Here is a 14,657-nt window from a genome sequence, read left to right on the forward strand (position 1 = left end):
ATGCGGTGACTCAGTGGCTTAATGATGCTGGAGATGGCCTTTGCTCCAGTGGTTCAAGTCCTAGCACTGCATGGTGTGGCTTCTGCCCACCTGCCTCGGCTTCTGCCCACCTATCAGTTTGAAAACATATTACATGCAAATAGATAAAGAGGTACCACTTCAGTAGGAGACAAGCCAGCACTTTGTGCAGACTGTTAGACCCATGCTGGTTAGGACCTGCAATGCCCATTTGTGGGGTGGCTTTGGTGGAGGGAGAGGGTCCTGGATGACGCTGTAAGAAAACCACTCATCTTTCTTTCTGGTGCAGAGGAATTTTGCCCTGTGAGGTGCACTTTAGGAAGCGTGCATGAACAGGGCTGGCAGTCTTAGGCAGCCAAACTATTACTCTGCATTAGCATAGTAGTCTCCTGGTTAATGTAACATTAAAAGGTAAAGGTTCCCCTCGCACATATGTGCTAGTCGTTGCCCACTCTAGGGGGCGGTGCTCATCTCCGTTTCAAAGCCGAAGAGTCAGCACTGTCCGAAGACGTCTCCGTGGTCATGTGGCCGGCATGACTCAACGCCAAAGGCGCACGGAATGCTGTTACCTTCCCACCAAAGGTGGTCCCTATTTTTTCTACTTGCATTTTTACGTGCTTTTGAAACTGCTAGGTTGGCAGAAGCTGGGACAAGTAATGGGAGCTCACCCCGTTATATGGCAGCACTAGGGATTTGAACTGCCGAGCTGCTGACCTTTCGATCGACAAGCTCAACGTCCTAGCCCCTGAGCCACCACGTTCCTCTAATGTAACATTGCCATACGCTAAATAAATCAACGGCTAGGTCCCATCAAGCTTTCCTGACAAGGATGGAGTTTCTACTATGAGAAAGGAAGAAATACAAGGAAGGTGGAAGCAGTCGGGAGGCCCAAAGTCTGAAAAATAACAAAGTTGTAGGTGCTCCATCGCTGGAGGTTTTCAAGAAGAAACTGGATAGCAATTTGTCCAGAATGGTATAGGTCTCCTGCCCTTGAGCAGGGGGTTGAACTAGAACAGCGGTCACCAACTGGTGGTCTGTGGACCACTGGTGGTCTGTGAGAAAATTTTAGTGGTCCTCAGAAAAATTATTTGCATTTTTTTATATTGCACTAAATCGGGGGTCCTCAAACTACAGCTCCTGGACCAGATACATGCAATGAATGTTTGTGTAGCTGCAGAGAGTCTCCCCCTTCAGGGTCTTTTTGTGTGGGGCAGAGGGGGGCAGAAATTCCAACTTGGGGTGTACTTCAGCCTCCTGGTGCGGGGCTTTGGGCGAAGGCTGGAGTGGAGTGTCGCTGGTGGCGAAGAGCCAGAGAGTCTTGTTCCTGTGGGACTGGATCATGGCCTGGAACTGACTGACCATCTCAGCCCTCTGAACCTCCAGGTGCCGGTACCTGGCCTTGCATTCCCGCAGGTCTTCCCTCTGCTTGGAAAGCCTATGTTCCTAGTCCTCAGTGAGGTGCTTCTGCTGAGCCTCCTTCTCGGCCAGATCCAATTTGAACTGAGCTGTTTTGCCAACTCTTTCTCATGGTGGCTGCTTAGCTCCAACAACTGCTTCCTGTTGGGGCCCTAAGGAGCCCGGCCATTCGACTCAGTCACATGACCACCTAGCCATCCCCACCCACCCAGTCATTAGGCAGATCATATTCGTGGTCCACGGGATTTAAAATTATGAATTTAGTGGTCCCTGAGGTCCGAAAGGTTGGTGACCCCTGGATTAGAAGTCCTCCATGGTTCCTTCCAACCCTATAATTCTACGTTCTATGAATGTCTCTCTCTATGCGTAAGAGATGGAAAGAATAGGTTGTCCATATCCATACAGATGGCAAATCAATCCATTTTACAAACAGAAAATGTGTTATCTGACAAAAAGTGAATGGCTATCAACAGTTACCAGTTTTAATAACATTTGTTAATTTTGTTCTAGCACTTTTCCTTTTTTGAGTGTGGCTTCCGGTTAGAGAAAGCATATATATGCATACATGTATGGTTAGAGATATCCACAGACATTTATCTCCAGCCAAGATTTGATTCACAGTATTTGGCCTCCCTGGGTGAACCAGGATGGGAAGCTGGACGCTCAAAAAAAGTCTTTTATGTAGGTTTCTCATATATTTTTTTTGTCTTGGGTTTCCTTTCAAGGGAGTTGTCACTTTTCCCATAGATAATAGCAATAGCACTTAGACGCTGCTTCATAGTACTTTATAGCCCTCTCTAAGGGGTTTGCAGAGTAAATATACTGCCCCTAACAATCTAGGTTCCCATTTTACTGACCTTGGAAGGATGGAAGGCTGAGTCAACCTTAAGCTGGTCCAGGATCGAACTCTTGGCAATGGGCAGAGTTAGCCTGCAGGTACTGCAATCTAACCACTGCACCACCACGTCTCTTAATTGTGGTAATTTATATAACCTATGTTGCAACTGGATGTTTCAAAGAACCATAGATGTAAGCCAGGGTCAATTCAGAAGACAATGAAGAATGCAAAGAATTAAGTGAGATTATAGAATATAGAATAACAGAGTTGGAAGGGACCTTGGAGGTCATCAAGTAGTCCAATCCCGCCCCCGCCCAAAAGCAGGAGACCCTACACCATTTCTGACATATTATTAATATATTATAGAGCAGGGGATTTTCAGAAAAGAAGGAATTCTTTTTAACTCCTCTTGCATTCAGTAAAAGCGCAAAGCCTGTAATGAACCATGCACTTTTTCAGAAATCCTGTTTATTGATAATAATTTTGGAGGAGCAATCCCATTCTTTGAAGATGTCTATTCAGAGAAGGATACAGAATCAAACGTACAAGTTTTTACTAGTTCTTCACATTGCATTTAGCCATCATAGAAAATCTGCCAAAGTAGGTTGTGTAAAGATACATTAGAGAGCCACAGTTGACAATTTAGTCAAGGTCATGCTGATTGATTCCCAATCTACATCTGAGCAAGGGAAAAAAAGTTTTGTAAATGCTGCAGAAAACCAGGTTCTTATGGGGATTTACAAGAACAAATAAGTTAATCTATAATAATTTTTTTTCTTTTCTGTATTATGAACGTAGAATTTGAGTACTTGCACAGTACATTTTATAGATCTCTAATTCCTAGATCCTAATTCCAGATAGGTATGGTACGAAAAAGCTTGTTATGTTCTATATATAAATTTTATAAATTATATATATATATATATATATATATATATATATATATATATATATATATATATATATATGTTTTCTGAGGTTTTCGGTGTTTGTATGTAGATCTTTGGTTATTCGGGTTTTCTCCCGTAAAATTGGAAGTGTCTTGGCGGCGTTTCAGTCTCATTCGTCATCTTCAGGCTTCAGCTTCGTGCTTCTGGGAGCAACACATTACTCCCAGAAGCACGAGCTGAAGCCTGAAGATGACGAATGAGACTTCATATATATATATATAGTCTCTTTTGTCACCTTAAAACATAACATAACAGAATCTGTCACCAAGATTTATAGATGCTTTGGAGGAGGAAGAGGAAGGGGAGGGGAGGAAGGAAGGAGTGTGGAAGGAAAGAAGGAAGGAGGGAAGGATGGAGGGAGGGAGGGAGGGCAGAGCAAATACTAGAAATAACTGAAAAGATCAGAAAGAAAATAAGAAAGGAAGGAGGGAAGGAAGGAAAGTGTGGAAGAAAGGAAGAAGAGAAAGCGTGGAAGGAAGGAAAAAAGGAAAGAAGGAAGGAAGGAAAGAGTGGAAGGAAGGAAGGAGCAATACTAGAAATAACTGAAAACATCAGAAAGAAAATAAGAAAGGAAGGAAGGAGGGAAGGATAGAGTGGAAGGAAGGGAGGAGTGAGGAAGGGAGGGAGGGACGAGCAAATGACTGAAAATATGAGGAAGGAAGAAAGAGAAAGAAAGGAGTGAGAAAGGAGGGAAGGAAGGAAGGAAGGAAGGAAAGAGTGGAAGGAAAGAAAGAAGGACGAAGGAGGGAAGGAGGGAAGGAAGGAAGGAAAGTGTGGAAGGAAGGAAGGAGCAAATACTAAAAATAACTGAAAACATCAGAAAAAAAATAAAGGAAGGAAGGAGGGAAGGAAGGAAAGTGTGGAAGAAAGGAAGGAAAGAAGGATAGAGTGGAAGGAAGGGAGGAATGAGGAAGGGAGGGAGGGAGTAGCAAATACTAGGAATGACTGAAAATATCAGAAAGAAAGAAAGAAAGAGAAAAGAAAGAAAGGAGTAAGGAAGGAAGGAAGGAAGGAAGGAAGGAAAGTGTGGAAGGAAGGAAGGAAGGAAGGAAGGAAGAAAAGTGTGGAAGGAAGGAAGGAAGGAAGGAAGGAAGGAAGGAGCAAATCCTAGAAATGGCTCTGAAAATATCAGTAACTTTAACGTCTGAGGTTTGTTAACACAGAAAGCAAACAACCAAACTTGCTCTCCAACGACTGTCACTAATATTTATTCGTCCAGTGACTGTTAATCAAACCAAGTTTACAGTCCCGTATAGCACCTGTCACAGGTGCTGATCATTAATCAGCGATTACGGCAGTTTATTTCATTGCTGACAACTTGCAATTTTCTACTGAATCAGCTAGTTTGTCAGGTGGGAATTATGGCAAAGCACATGTGACAAAACACATCACACTTTTTTCCCCCTCCTCCCCCCCTCCTCCCCCTCTCCCCCCCCCTTTTTTTTTCTTTTTTTGCATTTTTGCATTTTCAGGCTCCTCTGTTCCCCCGCCACCTCACCCCCAGCCCCTCTTTCCCCCCCCCTCTCTCCCCATTTCGAGACAAACAATATCTGGGAACTCAGAAGTAATAAGGCGGAATGTATAATTAATTACCCAGCTTGCTTTAATTAGGGATGAATAAGTTGTGTCCCTCTCATCATCACAAATGTGGTGATGGGTAATACCAGTTTATGCTGTATTAACTGCAAATATGCAATCCTTCTGAGAGCACTTTTGTTGATGAATTTGATGAATGTGACAATAATTAGCAGAGACAGATGAGATCTAAATTACTACTGACAATGTAATGCTATCCTGCTTGAGGGTCTGAGAACGTAGTAGGCTAACATGGCAGGGACTGGGGCCTCGTTTCTAATTAATAGTCTTTTTTTCCCCCCCTTTCTCTCTTTCTCTTTTTTTTTTTTCCTTTCTCCTTTTTGCCAGTGGGGGGGAAAAAATCGAGCAACGGTAATTGTTTTCGTCAAAGGCTGCAGGGAGTTATCAGGGTAATAAAGTTAATTAGCAGAACAAACATCCTTTCAGTGCCATACCAGACTGAGGAAGAGAGGGTAATTCAAACTGCAGAAAGATATGACTAGATGAGATGATAAGAGGGTGGGGGGGAATTTACACAGGAGGCTGAGAAAAAAAAATAATAATCCAATTTTTCTCCTCTTCGTTTCCTTTTCTTGTTCTTTCCCCGTTCGGGGTTCGGCTTGTGAAAAACAAATTAGACATTCCCTGCGTTCAGCAGCCGACGGCCTTGCTTCTGTAGAGAAACTTTTTTGTGTTCACCCTAAAGGAACGTGTTGCACGATTACCCTGGATCTAGTTCCTGCAGAGCGGAGAGGAACAAACGCACAGGCGCAACAAATCTAGAACATTAAAATATTCAAAGGATAGGTGTTCATGTTAAAATGAACAAATAAACAAAATAAACGCCATTTTGTTTGCCGAGGCATCTGCTTGACGTTCAGCCATAATCTTTCCGCACTAAAACTAAAAGTTTTCTTTTAGGCACCATTTTAGAATTATTTGCGAAACATTACTCGGTTATTTGACAGAATTTGATTTTTTTGCAGGTGAAAATTTAGAATAGAATAGAATTTTTTTATTGGCCAAGTGTGATTGGACACACAAGGAATTTGTCTTGGTGCATATGCTCTCAGTGTACATAAAAGAAAAGATACGTTCATCAAGGTACAACATTTACAACACAATTGATGATCAATATATCAATATAAATCATAAGGATTGCCAGCAACAAGTTATAGTCATACAGTCATAAGTGGAAAGAGATTGGTGATGGGAACTATGAAACGATTAATAGTAGTGCAGATTCAGTAAATATTTACTGAAATATTTAGTGAAAATTTAGCTTTAGAGATGTTCCAATTCACCCTCTCTTGCTTTCTCTTGATCTACTTCATCTATAATCTTTCTCTCTCTCTCTTCCATTTTCATTCACTCTCTCTCTCTCTCTCATTCTCTTTCTCTCTCATTCACTCTCTCTCTCTCATTCTCTCTCTCTCTCCCATTCTCCCTCTCTTTTCATTCTATCTCTTATTCTCTCTTTCTGACTGTCTCTCTGTCTCTCATTATGGCAACTGGCTTTTTGTTGTTGTTGTTTCTTTGGTGTTATTTGTTTTTGCACGTAACACCAGACATAAGAACATCCAGAAGAATAAAACGTAAAGAAGAGAAGGAAGTGTCAAAAACTTACAACACTTCAGAAACAGAGTGTCCCGCCCTCAACTCAGGATTAACCTTTAATCTACAAATGGCTTCACAATAGAGGAAAGGAAATTAAAAATTAGGATATGATTAGGACTGTCCATCTTTGTTCTCATTTTCAGAAGTTGTGTGTCTCCATTATACAACAAGGCACACTGGCTTCTGCATCGCTAATTCCTATCAAGTTTGCTTTCTCGTGTGATCTACTTCATCTATCATCTTTCTTCCTCTCCTCCCTCCCTTCCTCCCTCCCTCTCCCTCTCCCTCTCTCTCTCATTTTCATTCTCTCTCTCTGACTGTCTTTCTCTTTCTTTCAATATGGCAATAAGGTGCTAAGTCAAAATAGCTACTAGAAAAAGCAGAAGTCTCCTTCATCAAGTCAGAATTTTAATTTGTTTGGATTAATCAGTTGGGCCCAGGCCCGTATATAAGCTCTGCTGCCTACGCCTGGATCAAACCCGGCATTATTACACATAGGCTCTAATAATGAGCTCAAAGAAAAAGATTTGGTTTGGGTTTTGCTCATGGTTCAAAGTTTCTCATTATGCTTGAATTCTGTAACAAAACATTATGTTCCTCCTTACCTCTCAGAGGGAGGATTATGACCAGTGCAGCACTGAAAACTTGACTTTGCATAATTGAAAGCCATTCATGACCATTTATCTCTATTAAAATTCCATTTATTGATTTGCTTCTTTCCTGGCTTCCAGGTTTCCCTGTAGAATAGGGCTTGCTTCGCTAGCTTTTAACCTTTGGGGTTGCGCATCTCTATACTTCTGGGTCCTGAAGCTGGATTTGAGTCTCTGCTCATTTTATCAGCGCCTCTCAACTTGCGGCGCATCGCACTTATGTAAATTCAATCTGCAGTCATTTGATGAGGAATGAACCTTGGCTTGGAGGGAATTGCCAGGCTATTTATTTTTGTTTTTATTTGCTTCTTCTACCTACATGATTTCACGGCCCAAGCTGAGAAGAGCACTGTACTACACATCTTTGACGCAAACTATGTAGTCGTCTTTGAATGCATCGGTACAGGTGAGCCTTGAATTATGACCCCTCATTCAACAACTGTTCCAACTTACAGCTGTGCTAAAGGAGGGGGACTTAGACCAGATCCCCAGAGGAATAGAATAGAATAGAATAGAATGGAATGGAATGGAATGGAATAGAATGGAATAGAATAGAATAGAATAGAATAGAATAGAATAGAATAGAATAGAATAGAATAGAATAGAATAGAAAGTTGCCAGAGTTATCAGAATTGGAATGGAATGGAATAGAATAGAATAGAATAGAATAGAATAGAATAGAATAGAATAGAATAGAATAGAATAGAATAGAATAGAATTTTTTACATAGAATAACTTTATTGTCACCCTGAATGTACACTAATCGACAATACATTAAAAAATGATATATATATTTTTGTTTGAATGTAGTCCTTGTAGAAATAGCAATTCCTGTATGTACTGCAATTCAGTTAAGAGGTAACGGAACCGTTGGCTGACCTGGGACACTTGTCCTAGATGGCAAAACGGATGTACAATATGTGAACCATCTGATTTTTGCATTATATTTCGGCAGCCTTTCTTCCTGAACTTGCGGCTTTCTGGAGCACTTTGCCAGATTGGTAACAAATGTTCGATGAACAGCAGATATTCATTACAGTCCTTGACTAGAATTCTGCAGGCTAACGAAATAATTAAATGACTTCTGTTTCGGATCAAATTAAATACCTATGATTTGATTTAAATATTCTGCTGGGCTGAAAAAGAGAAGGGGTTGATTCCTGGAAAGCATATTTCTGGGTACAGCAGATTGGACCTTCCAAGCCACTCATAAAGTTGCCCGTTATCAATACCATCTCTTTCGAGAACAGATTGTTCTCGAAAGAAATCAGCCAGGGAAATCAGAAGATCCAGGCAGTTCAAATGGGTATAAAGATTTATGTCAAGCTTAATGTTGTGACTCTGGCTCCCGAGCCTGTCCTCACGAAGGAAGATGACTGTGACAGTGATGGGGAGGAGCTGACAAGGCCTCCTTCTCCAGGACCCTCCTTTCTGGCAATGCCTCAGGTTCCAGCTGAAGGCCAGGAGGAAGGCATGTCGGAGCACCCACTAATAGGGAGTGATGAAGATCGATCTTGGATTGATCCCAGGCAGCGTCGGAGGGAGAGGCGTGCACAGCAAAGGAAGAGGTGTGGAAGGGCCAGAGATTGCTGAGTCACTGAGCCACGCCCTACAGGGGATAAAAGTGGATGGGGTTGCTCTGCAGGCTCTGTGACGGACAAAACTACATATCATGAGCTTCGGATGGGATATTTCTCGGACTTCAGGCTTGGACTCTGTGGATAATTTCTGACTACTCTTTGAACTCTTGGTTGCCCCAGCAACGACTACAGATATGCTGACTCATGTTTTTAGAGGTAATAAGAAACTTGGCAAACATTTGGAAAGTGGCTGCCAGAACTTTTATCTGCTAAAGGGACTCAGGTCAGCTTGTAAAAATAAATTACTGGTAGACATTGTTTGCTCATGTGTCATCCTCTGTGAGGTGGGGGGACAGAACACTTAAGCTCTCTACAAGAATCTGAACTACTGACAATCGAAGCAAATTAGCAGTAGATAAGAGTCCACAGAATTTAGGTGGGCTGGACTTAGATGTCCTGAGTGGGCATGAAGGGACTCGTGACTAATGATGAGTTTGGCTCCTCCCTCGGGCTCATCCTGGCCTTACCTGGCTTCTACAAGAAAGCAAGTCTGGTGAACACCTTTGGAAGGCTATTTCAGAGGTTGCTTATTTACTACCTGCTCTGTACTGACAAGACTGGCACCTTAGAGGTGGATGTCCACAGTTTGTCTTAGTGCCCACTCCTGTAGAGAGAAAAGGTGATCTTTACATTACTTGACTCCAAGAAATTCAGGACTGTAAAAGCAAAACTCAAAAAGTGAATGGTGAATTGGTTCAGAAATAGACAAGATGTTGAAAAGCAGGCAGATCTAGAAGGCAGAGTTAAACATGTCATCGGTTTAGAGCAGTGGTGGGATTCAAATAATTTAACAACTGGTTCTCTGCCCTAATGATTTCTTCCAACAACCAGTTCACCAAACTGTTCAGAAAGTTAACAACTGGTTCTCCCAAAATGGTGCAAACTGGTTGAATCCCACCACTGGTTTAGAGTCCTTACATTGCCACAAATGATCCTTCTTGATTTCTTTTGACCTTTATTTAGTGCCGTTAGTGCTCCCTGCTAGTTGACTGGATTCTTGCATATAGACTTGAATAAATCTTCTGTGCTGGAACTTAATATACGGTCTTGATCTTTTGCACCTGACCACAAGCAGCCTGAACACTCCTTAAAATGGCAAGATGGAACAACTTGCCTCCAGAAGTTTTGAATGCTCCAACAGTGGAAGTTTTAAGAAGATGTTGGATAACCATTTGTCTGAAGTGATGTAGGATTTCCTGCCTAAGCAGGGGGTTAGACCAAAGTCCCTTCCAATTGTATTATTCTATTCTAAGATAATACATAACCAAGTTCACCCTCTAAATGTCATGTTTGAGTAGGGATTAAATCCAGGGGTGAAATCCAGCAGGTTCTTACAGGTTCTGGAGAATCGGTAGCGGAAATTTTGAGTAGTTTGGAGAACTGGCAAATGCCACGTCTGGTTGGCCCCAGAGGGGGGTGGGAATGGAGATTTTACAGTATCCTTCCCCTGCCGTGCCCACCAAGCCACGCCCACAGAACCAGTAGTAAAAAAAAATTGGATTTCACCACTGATGATGATGATGATGATGATTATTATTATTATTATTATTTATTAAATTTTTATACCGCCCTTCTCCCGAAGGACTCAGGGCGGTGTACAGCCAAAGATAAAAAGTTGATATACATACAATTTAAAACCAAAATTTAAAACTAAGCAAATTACAAAAGGCCAATATTAAAATTTAAAAATTTAAAAGACCCTAAGACAATAAAAACCCAATTTAAAATTAATAACACTATTATGCCAGTCCCGTTGAATAAATAGATGTGTTTTCAGCTCACGGCGAAAGGTCCGAAGATCAGGTACAGCCAGGGGGAAGTTCATTCCAGAGCGTCGGGGCTCCGACAGAGAAGGCCCTGCTCCTGGGGGCCGCCAGCCGACATTGTTTGGCGGACGGCACCCTGAGAAGACCCTCTCTGTGGGAGCGTACGGGTCGGTGGAAGGCATAAGGTAACAGCAGGCGGTCTCGTAAGTACCCGGGTCCCAAGCCATGGAGCGCTTTAAAGGTGGTGACCAAAATCTTGAAGCGCACCCGAAAGATCACGGGAAGCCAGTGCAAACTGCTTAGTAGCGATGTTACATGGGAGCCACGAGTGGCTCCCATTACTACTCGCGCAGCCGCATTCTGGACTAACTGCAGTCTCCGGGTGCACCTCAATGGCAGCCCCATGTAGACCCATGCCCTTCAAGTTCTACTTTATCAGTAATATAATCTTTTAACAGTTATTTAACAATAACAGAGTTGGAAGGGACCTTGTTGGAGGTCATCTAGTCCAACCCCCTGCTCACGCAGGAGATCTATACTGGGGATTCGAACCGCCAAACTGCCGACCTTTCTGATCGACAAGCTCAGTGTCTTAGCCAATGAGCCACCTAGCTAGGCTAATTATTTGAATATACCAGGAAAGAATAATGCTATGTCCCTATTTAGAAGCAATGAGGCTGTTAAATAATGGGAAACGTTCTTTGAATTACGGTGATATAATAATCCAGGTTTTTCTAGCCAATTTCCAAGATGTTATGAAGATTTTCACACTGATATTCTCTCTCTATAATCGTACTAAACCATAATGCGACTGCTTTGGGTTTTCGCCTAAGATTTTTGTTGAACCTAGCTATTTGTTGTGCCTTCATGGTTAAGCAAACCAGATTAACCTAAAACACAAACCCCGCCAATCTCTTAATTTTAAAATCAGACAGTAGTCGGAGCGAGGGTGTTTGGTACAGTGTTTAACTCAATACGAAATGATTCGTAAGATCCCCATGTGGCATTGATTCGTAAGTATAAAATTTATATACCTGCGGTACTAACCAGGAGGTGCGACTTGAGTAGAAATGGTTCAAAAATTATCCTTTTATCAATCCACTTTCAATTAAAATGCAAATTATTCTCCACTGAAAAATATCGAGTTTGGGGTTGATGCAAGGTATAGAAAAACTCGGTGAGTTATCATTTAATGGCCCAGTCACAAAATGAATCCAATCTCCTTTTGCCCTCTGTTCTTAAATTGCACAGTTCTGCACTGCAACCATGCGCAGTTCTGGGTGATGACTATTCTTGTTCTCCCTCCCTCCCTTCCTATTTTCTTCTTTTTCTAAATAACGCAACGAGTTCCCCAAAGAAGCAACACCTACCGGTATCGAAAACATTATTATTACCACCCCTACCTCTTCCATGACATTACAAAACCGCATGCAAGAAAGAATTTGCACACAAGGTGGGGATGTTAGCAACCGGCAACGTTTTACCATTGTCACAACCTCACTTTTGTAATTAACAAACACACATTGTTTTCAGCTCGAGCTGCAAAGATAAATTTGGGAGCTCGGGGGCTACAGCGAGAGCTGCGAATGAGGAAAGTCAGCCCTGTAATAGAAACCCGAGCCTTAGCATTCATTGCAGAGCCTATAGGCCCGGAAAGGAAATAATACCAATCTTTCTATTTTATTTTTAATTTTTTTTTAGGCTTTCTGGTGTCTGCAAAAAACCAAAACGAAACAAAAAAAAATGAGCGGAGCAATCTTGCAAGATAAATCCACCATGTGACTCCTTAGACTCTTAGCAGCATGCACTGTTCCAAATAAGGTAAGATGATTCACAGAGATGGCTGTGCTATCGTTCTCTTCCCACCCCCCCTTTTTTTTCTCCCCTATCCCCCCAGCAAAAATAGCATCCTCTCTGCCTTGTTGATGGGAAACAAGAGTGTCTGCTTTTAAAGAAGCCTAGCCCAGCGTTAGAAAAATAAAAGCTGGGAGAAAGGGTAATAAATAATGACAACAGATGTTTGTAAACTAAGCGGCTGCTATGTTCGGTGTTGTCTTGTCTTGATGTGCTGTCAGCTTGCTCTCACCTGGGACTACTGATATCTTATCAAAACTGAAGCAGTTCCTTTTCACCCCCCTGGCAGATAATAGCGCCTTTCAATTTGTCATAGGAAGAGTCGAAAAGAACCGTGGCAGTGATTGGTCAGGTGACAACTTGATGGACAGCTTGACAGCCCTTAAAGCATCACGGGAAATGGCTGTCACCTGAATTTACCCCCCCCCCACATCCCCTCCCCTGTCGCTACCAGGGAGATAACCTTCAGCGTGACAGCAGGGAGAAAAATCTGAATATTTACAACCGGTTTGGTAAAAGTGTCAGCACAAGGTGGATCATGGATGAATTGAGCTTATTTCAAAGCGGAGTAAAGGTGGTTTCGACTTGCAAATAATACCAACTTTTCCTAGGGTTGTATATAGTAAGCATTAACAATGGGTCTGGAAATACAGTTGGGTGTGTGGGTTTGTTTTTGTGTGCGCGTAATGTTCTCCCCCAACATCTACTTTCAACGCAACCATCAGCTGCTACAGATGCCACCTATGAAATATCTCGCACATTTATATAGCACCACTAACAAGTTTAACAACCACTTTAACATAGAGCAAACTGTTGTCTATATAGAAGGGCTCGAAAACAACAGGAAGAATTGTAAACTTTTATTTATAATGAAGTACAAGTGAGTATAAATAGGTTTGACGTGCCCTTGTGACCCATTTTAACTTTCCATATTGAGGATTTATTCGCATTATCTTGTATTGGAAGCATTTTTAAGCCATTCACGGCACATTTTTTTAAAAATGTAGTTGTCAGTCATATGAAATAGGATAAATTCGTGTGTGTTTCTTCTCTTCATCCCTTCTCCATTCTGCATTCCTTTTGTTTGATTAGTAATTATTATTTTAGCGACTTATATGGCTACTGTAAATAACAAGGAATATACTTTGAGATGTTATAATGCAAATATTAGCCATTTTAAGAAACACCACTTTTCCCTTTTGTGACTCATAGGAAATATCCGTTGACACATTTCAGAAAATTTCAGATCAAGATAAGGGCATTCCTCCTTTCGGTATTATTTATTTATATATATGTATGTATGTATGTATGTATGTATGTATGTATGTATGTATGTATGTATATTTCACTACTATTGTATGTATATTGTATGTATGTATGTATATTTCACTACTATAAATCCTTATGATTTATATTGATATATTGATCATCAATTGTGTTGTAAATGTTGTACCTTGATGAACGTATCTTTTCTTTTATGTACACTGAGAGCATCTGCACCAAGACAAATTCCTTGTGTGTCCAATCACACTTGGCCAATAAAATTCTATTCTATTCTATTCTATTCTATTCTATTCCATCTGTATTAATATTTCAATACGCCTCCACCTATTATCACAACCAACTTCTATATTCCCTAAAACATTTTAATAGGCAAAATATATTTTTCCACAGAGTCAAAACAGAGTTCATTTTCTGGAAATAGGCAGTAAAAATCTATAAGCTTTGTCCCCAAACTTGTTTAGTTAAAATGCTTGTTTAAAAACCATCAAAAAAACATAAATTGATCGAATCATCTTATGTCCTGCATTTAACATCATCTCTCGAAGTCAGATATAATCGCTTTTATTTTGTCATAGGTATACGCCTAAATTTCCTTTTTTCTCCCAATCGGCTTTTGGTGCATCGCAAGTGATTTACAGTCACAAACCTTACAAGAAATTTAATAAATCAAATAAAAAAGATCATTAACTAGAACGGACAACTCTAAACTGAAAAAGGAATAACACAGGACCCCCCCCCCCAAAAAAAAAAAGAATTGCAGAGAAATATAGAGATATTAACAGCTTGAAGTATAGTGATAGCTATGTTCCTACATTCCTTGCATGTTTTTATTTCTGCATAATTATTCTCAATCCAAAATAACTAAATGAAGGCGAATATGTGTGTCCAAGAGTAATGTTGCAGGATCCAATCTGGTTCGGTTATGTATTCTTGTACAGTTGTAAGTAAACACTGATTATAATTAACAACTGCAGCCTAGGTATAAAATAATGGAAAATCTTCCATTGTACCCATTTTACTACTCTAGCTTTGTGCATCGAAGGGAGTGA

This window comes from Ahaetulla prasina, chromosome 6, assembly GCF_028640845.1.
Source record: "Ahaetulla prasina isolate Xishuangbanna chromosome 6, ASM2864084v1, whole genome shotgun sequence".
Taxonomy (NCBI): domain Eukaryota; kingdom Metazoa; phylum Chordata; class Lepidosauria; order Squamata; family Colubridae; genus Ahaetulla; species Ahaetulla prasina.